This window comes from Gossypium hirsutum, chromosome D05, assembly GCF_007990345.1.
Source record: "Gossypium hirsutum isolate 1008001.06 chromosome D05, Gossypium_hirsutum_v2.1, whole genome shotgun sequence".
Classification (NCBI taxonomy): domain Eukaryota; kingdom Viridiplantae; phylum Streptophyta; class Magnoliopsida; order Malvales; family Malvaceae; genus Gossypium; species Gossypium hirsutum.
In genome coordinates, this window is record NC_053441.1 from 55,129,712 (window position 1) to 55,136,989 (window position 7,278).

Sequence of the window (7,278 nt, forward strand, 5' to 3'; positions counted from 1 at the left end):
GTAAATTTAATTAAACTTGTTTGTTAATTTTGTTACATTGCAGATGAAATTGAATAAATGTAAAACTTGTCATGAAATTATGTTAAATATAGAAAGTAGAAGGTCCCTAATGAGAATACATGAAATCATATTTTAATCTGAACCTAGAAATCCAAACTTATGCTTATCCTGAGTTTAGGGGCTAAATTGAATACAATGTAAAATACGAAAGGAATCAAAAAAAATAGAATTAGATAGGATCATTCATATCATGAAATAGTATGAAAAATTTAAGTGTTGACCATTTATATAAAATAATTGTATAAATCAAGATTTGGATGAAAGTGGAGCTACTAGGGGAAAAGCTAAAATTGGGGATTAGTCCCTAAAGTATCCACTCTTTTCACATTTTGAATAGGTAAGTTCATATGAAACTTACTATTTTATGTTATGTTATGTTATGTGTGATTTTGTATTTGATATCATTTATATATGTTTTTACAAGATTAGAACATTTGTGAATTTGGCATGAATGCTAGTATGGATTGAATTGAAATGTTACGTGGTATTTGGTCATAATGAAATTGTATAGGTACACAAGTGAAATTTTGAAAGTGCATAGAACTTGTAATTAAAACATGCAATCACCTATAAGGTACAATATGAAATATAAACATTTATAGGGATGATACTACAATATGTGAAATGGATGCCCGTGTGAACTTGTAAAAGATTAGGATACGTTTGGCAAGCGAATAGGGTCTTGTGTGCGCTTGTATGAGGATTATCAAAGATTTTAACAGGATCTAACATTCGTTGCGGATTCTCAAGTATTATGTGCAACAGGTTTAACTTAGACGAGTAACTTGATGTGTCATGATATAAGTTTAGCCCAGATGGGCAACCTAATATATATTCAACTCTGATGAGCAACTTGGTGTAGTGTAGTTTACCAGCGTATTCGAGTCTATTTTACAAGGGTTCATTAGAGGAAACGATATAAATGAACTTGGAAATTTGAAAAGAGGATGAAATATATATGGCAATAATCAACCATAATTTGCTGTAGCAGATTAAACTAGGTTTCGCACTTTAGGAGCTCGAAAGTAAGCATTATCATTAGGATTTAATTATGTTTTAGTAATTTTTTTCAATTCAATAAAATGTGCAAATTGAGTCTTTTATTGACCTTATGGGTCGAATGAGGCCTAAGGGTGAGCTAATGAACTTTATAAGTGTACAGGAGACCTTTAGAAGGCATATTAAATATATATTGGTTGCTATGTCGCAACATGGAATGGTCAATGTCGCAACATAGGGAGGAAAATAGAGAAATGATGAAACTGCCTTCGTTGCCCCAACACAGGCTAAAGGTGTCATGACATACCCTAGAAGATATCCCAAAACGAGTATACTGACTCCTACATCATGACATAGGTCCTAGTGTGTCGCAAAATTGATTCTGGATAGAAATTAAACACGAGCCAATGGGCGTTTTGGTCTGCGCAATCAAACTTAAAGCTCGTGAGCGGCAGTTAATTAGGGTTACTGACGACAGCCACCTGAGATTTATAAATAGACTTTTTTGTCACATGTAAAAGACACCAATTACTTTGTTTAGGATTCCGCTTTTAAATTTTAGTTTAGTTTTCTTTCTTATTAAGTTTTAGGTTATTTCAAATTTGTTCCTGTTTTATCTCGAGAGATCTGATTTGTGGAGACGATCAAACTCTGTGGATTCGATTTATTCTTAGTACAAATCAGACATTTTCTTAAACTATACATTCCAATCCATTTTTCATGTGTTCTATTTGCATCAGATCCATATTTTTTTATGAAAACCATGATGAACTAATCCTTCTATGGGGGATTAGGAAGTGGAGGTATGATCCATTAACTGTTTTGTAGGGTTACTCAACGAATCAGTTGTTTAGGAAAGGAAGAATTTAAAACTGTAGGCTTGACAACCCTAGGAAGTAATCAAGGTGGAAATTAACCCAAAATTAGTATGGCCTATCCATGAAAACCTTCACCCAAAACTAGTCTAGACTGTGAGGTCAGAAGATAAGTAGTTCTTGCTGACTCTTTATTTGAGTGGAAGATCAAAGGACCCTGCTGAGATAGTGACTAGTTGATTGACGAGAAGCTCGAAGCAACACTTGATGGAGATTACCGAAACAAGCTAATCACCAACAATCAATATTTGATTTGTTTTACTATTTGATCTCTTGAATTTTATTTTCTTGTGTTATTTTACTTTATTATTATAAAATCTTAAAAACTCTCCTTTATTTTACTATCGTACTATAACCAAATTAAAGTACTAATTAGATCTTACAGTGTTCAGGTTAAAATTGATCTAGCACTCACCTTCCTTGGGTATGATCCTTAGAGTACTCACCTACTCCGTAGTAACTATATTACAACTAGATTCATATATTTGTGGATACCACCTCAGATATGTATATCTTTTACTACAGTATTCATCCTCTGGACGTTATTACATCTGGAGATGATCAAGTTGTTGGAGCCATTGCCGGGGAGACAACATTAGTAGTTTGATTTTAATTTTTGTACTCGATAAGGATAATTCAGAAATTTTTAGGTGATAGATACAATTTTTATTTTTTTATTGGTACTAATATTCTCTCTCTAGGTTTAGTGTATGACTCGTGATGGAGGAATACCTATTTTAGCAGTCACAAATTTGGAAAGAATAATCCGAGGAAATCGTCGACAACAACAACAACAGTAGCAGATGCAAGATCCACCACCACCTATGAAGCCAACATATCACGCGAAAATGCATTATTTGACGATACTAACGATGATGCTATAGGAGACCCACAAACACCTTCGCAGTTACCCATAAACGTACGCATGGCTTACAATGAACAAACCCTAAGAGACTATGAATTACCAAGTCTAGACATAGTTCAAGAAAGTATAATAAGGCCGACTATTATAGCAAATAATTTTGAGATTAAACCGACAATGATTCAGATGATCCAGAATAATCTGTAGTTTTAGGGGCACAATGATAAATGATCTGAATCAATACTTAAAATGGTTTCTCCAACTTTGTGAGACTCTTAAGTATAATGAGGTCACTACTAATGCTACTCGTCTTCGGTTGTTTCTCTTTTCTTTGATTGTTAACACCATTTCTTGGTTAGCTTCGTAGGCACCAGGGTCTATCACGACATAGGATGTGCTCGTTGGAAAATTTCTTGAAAAATTTCTTCCCTATTAGCAAAGCTGTTCAACTAAGAAAAGAGATTGCTATCTTTAGACAGATGGAAGGAAAAAGTTTTTATGAGGCTTGAGAATGTTTTAAAACGTCAATTTAGAAATGCCTGCACCACGGATTTACTGAGTGGATGCGTCTGTAGGTGGTTTATAATGGGTTGGTTGTGAATGCAAGATCAGGACTAAACGGAGCAATAGAAGGAGCCCTCATGAACAGAACGGACAAGGACGTCTACGAAATCATTGAGAACTAAGCTTTGAACTCCTATCAGTCGACAATTGAACAATTTACATATGGCTAGAAAACTACAATAGTAATAGCTATTCAAAAGGATGATAACTATTAACAGTTAGTAGATAGACTTAACCATATCGAATCTGCGAACAATGCACCATCTATGGGTGGAGGAGACAAACTGGTCCTTCATTGCATCAACAATCCTGCCAAGGATGTGAGCAATATCAGAAATAGGGGTGGAAACCCCTATTCAAATACATACAATCCCAGCTGGAGAGATCACCCAAACCTGAGATGGGGAGGAAACCAATGAGGAAGTAATATTCTGAACCAAGTTAAAAACACTAGCTATCAACCTCCTTATTTGCAAAAACCTTAAGATAGGGCCAACCTAAGTGACCATACTGCATGTGGTCAACGTATGGATAGAATTAAGGGAGAAATGCAATAAATGAGAATGGACATAAAATAGATGTAATCTGAATGCACCAATTTAACCAAAACATTGACTAAACATGAAGATCAAATGAGCTAATTAATGAGCATGATGGGTGACATCAAAAGGAAAATTGGCACCGGTATTCCTAGAAATACAAAAAATAATCTTGAGAGAGAAGGTAAGGAGCACGTGAAAGCAATAGCACTCCAATCGGGTAAAGTACTGAGTAGCCCAGAAAACCCTACTCCAGAGATAAATATGGAGAATGCTAATGGTTCTCAAGAGAAATACCTAGAGGCTAAAGATGAACCAAAGTTACAGGAGGTAATCACACCAGCAATTGAGCCAGAAAAAGAAGTAACTAAAGATACTACCGTTGCAAAGATCTCATTCCCTTTAAGACTAGAAGAAAAAAAAAGTGGGATGAAGATGAGTTTGTAAGGTCCCAAAAAATTTTCAAAACATTAAATGTTAACCTACCTTTAATGAAGTTAATTGAGAAGGTTTCTAAGTATGCCAAGTTTTTAAAGGAAATTATGTCTAGGCGTAGGAAAATTAAGGTAGGTGAACAAGTTAGTCTAAGCGCTTCTTGTAATGCTATTATTTCTATAGAGATAGGGAGCATTCATTTCAATAGAGCTCTATGCGATTTAGGAGCTAGAACTAATTTAATGTCTTTATCTATTTCTGAAAAACTAGGATTAGGGAACCTAAAGAATACGCAGATAACACTACAGTTGGCTGATAGGACATTAGTACATCTGAAAGGTGTATTGGAAGGAGTGTTATCAAAGTGCATAGTTTCATTATCCCAATAGGTTTTTTGGTTCTAGATTTTGAAAAAGATCAAGAGATACTGATCTTATTAGGTAGACATTTTCTAGCTAATTCTAGGTCCACTATTGATTTAGAAAAAAATTGAATTAACCATGAAAATTAATGGTGAGGCTAAAATCTTTAAATGTGACAATCAAACAATTGAAGAGGAAGGTAAAAGGAAGTTAGGGGAGTAGTGCAAGGGTTTATATGTTTCTAACACTCCCAAGTCATGGGACATACTTCCTCTAATGCATATAGGAAAAAAAAAGATTTAAGGAAAGGGATAAGTGGGCAAAGGTGGAATGGCACGACAGACGATGGACTAATACTAATAGAATTGAAGAATTATCCTTGAATGAATTGATGATACTATCCAATGAATCCAGCAGTAAGACTTAAATTATTTGAATTGATGCCAAAATCTTGTAAATTATTGTATATTTAACTAATTGTTTAGTATAGATGTTATTTTTTATTAACTTTTCATTTTATAGAAATCGTAGCACTCGATAAACTGAAATTTTGAGTAAAAACAAAACCAGAGTCGTAACACAGGGATCTTGTGTCATGACACCAAGGGCAGATTTTAAAAAAATAAGGAAATTATTTCGATGTCGTGACATGGGCTTCCAGTGTTGCGACACCAAAGCTACAAAACTCAAAAATCCAAAAGCCCAGAGTCTGTCATGACATCAAACCCTGATGTCGTGACAACGGTCAACTTCTAGGGATGTGGCAACATGGAACCCCTATATCACGACATTGCTGCAATTTTCTGCAGAGTTGACCTGACCCATTTGCACAACCCGACAACTTAAACCCTACTTTACCAGAATTTTAACCATCAAAACACGTATTTTATAACCTAAAATCATATTTTACCTTTATTTTAACATCTCTTAATCATCTAATTTCCCAAAACCTCCCAAACTCTATAAACCCTAAGATTCATTATTCTTTTTTTTCTTTTAGATTTGTTTGGAAAATTTTCTACTTTTAGTCCTACTTGGTGCAAGAACAGACAGAAATATCTCAAGGAACGATTAAGAAGCAATAGTGACAAGGAATCCAGTGATTAACACGATGTTATGGGTTTCTAACTCAACTTTTATTGTTTCATTGAACTCACTTGCTTGAAATTTCATTAGTTAGTAAAACTAAACATGCCTCCTAGAAAATTTAGACGAACTAATGAACTGGAATCATCGATGGTTCCAAACCCCTCTAAATTTCCAAACTTAAATATTGAAAAATATTTTGTTGAACTTCAAGGAAAAATCTTTATACAAGAGAGGGGATTTGATCCGTCCATGATTTTTTGTAAGGAAATATGGCCTTTGGTTAGGTACCATAGGTGGGAACATTTTTGGACAATCTTGAAAGATAGTGATGTGGTCTCTATTGTTCAAGAGTTTTATGCATCTTTACGGGACAATGAGTCTAGAAACATAGAAGGTCATATGTGGGAGATGGTACCTGTGCAAGGGAAGGAAGTGAGAGTAACCCCTAGAATTATTTGCTACTTTTATAATGCCCCAAATTATGAAAAAGATTTTATCGGCGAAACTGATTTAGAGTATTTTTGGGACATAGATATGGATAATGCTATAAACTTTTTAATAGAAGGCAAAGGGTAAATGGAAATACCGCCTAGTACTAATATTCCCACATCCTTTCATCAAGTTATTATGATTCCAAAGGCTAAAATATGGATTCTATTTGTGTGCACGCGAGTAGTCTTTGCTTTAAAATTTTCTAATGTTAATACCTTTCGATGAGCAGTTTTTATTGTATACAATTTTACAGAAAAAGTAGGTGTGTACCGAAAAATGGATCCACCAAAACATGAAAAGATGTATTAGTGGCTAGAAGGTGGGAGTTTTCTTTCCCCACTTAGTGTCGACCTTATACAAAAAGGCGAGTGTACCAATGACATCCACTGAGTAGTTTTTGAAACCTTCCCGAAGTATTATTAAGGACATTTTGTTCCAAAAGTAAATAGAGCTTAGAGCCAAACAAATAAAAGATTGGAACAAACGACAATAAGAACCGATAGCTACACCAACTTCATCACATAGGTTGACGCAAGCTCAAAAAGAGGTTGGTGAGACTAGTCATCCAAAGCTAGACTAGATGGTATATTGGATGAAAGAATCAGGGCCAATTTTTCAAGAATTTACTAAGGTAAACAACATCTAGGTCCCCAATTATACACTCGACATGTTTGGGCAAAAACATTTAAAGTAGGAGGAAGATGCGCATGAGAGCAAAGAGGAAGGAAAGCATGAGGAGGAGGAAGGAGATGAAGAGATGGATTTTAAGGAGGATGATTGAACATTTTATAATTCTGTTTTTAAAAGACTTGTATTAATTTTTGGATGATTTTAATTTAAATTTTGTAGGAGTAGGATTAATAGCATATTCTTAGTTATGTTGCATTTTGTTTAAGTTTTCTACGTAGGAACCCAATACGAAGGAGACACAAACAATTCGAGGTTTACACGATCAAATGAGGAAACACCCACCACTAGCAGTTGGAGCGACACGATCAACT

The 7,278-nt window shown here is 34.7% G+C and overlaps 1 non-coding gene across 1 annotated transcript; it reads right to left on the minus strand.

The window, feature by feature from the left end:
- Positions 1 to 3,242: 3,242 nt before the first annotated feature.
- LOC121218093 (small nucleolar RNA R71) lies at positions 3,243 to 3,349 on the minus strand. Its single transcript, XR_005914356.1, has one exon. It is a non-coding gene; the product is annotated as a small nucleolar RNA R71 (small nucleolar RNA).
- Positions 3,350 to 7,278: the final 3,929 nt, after the last annotated feature.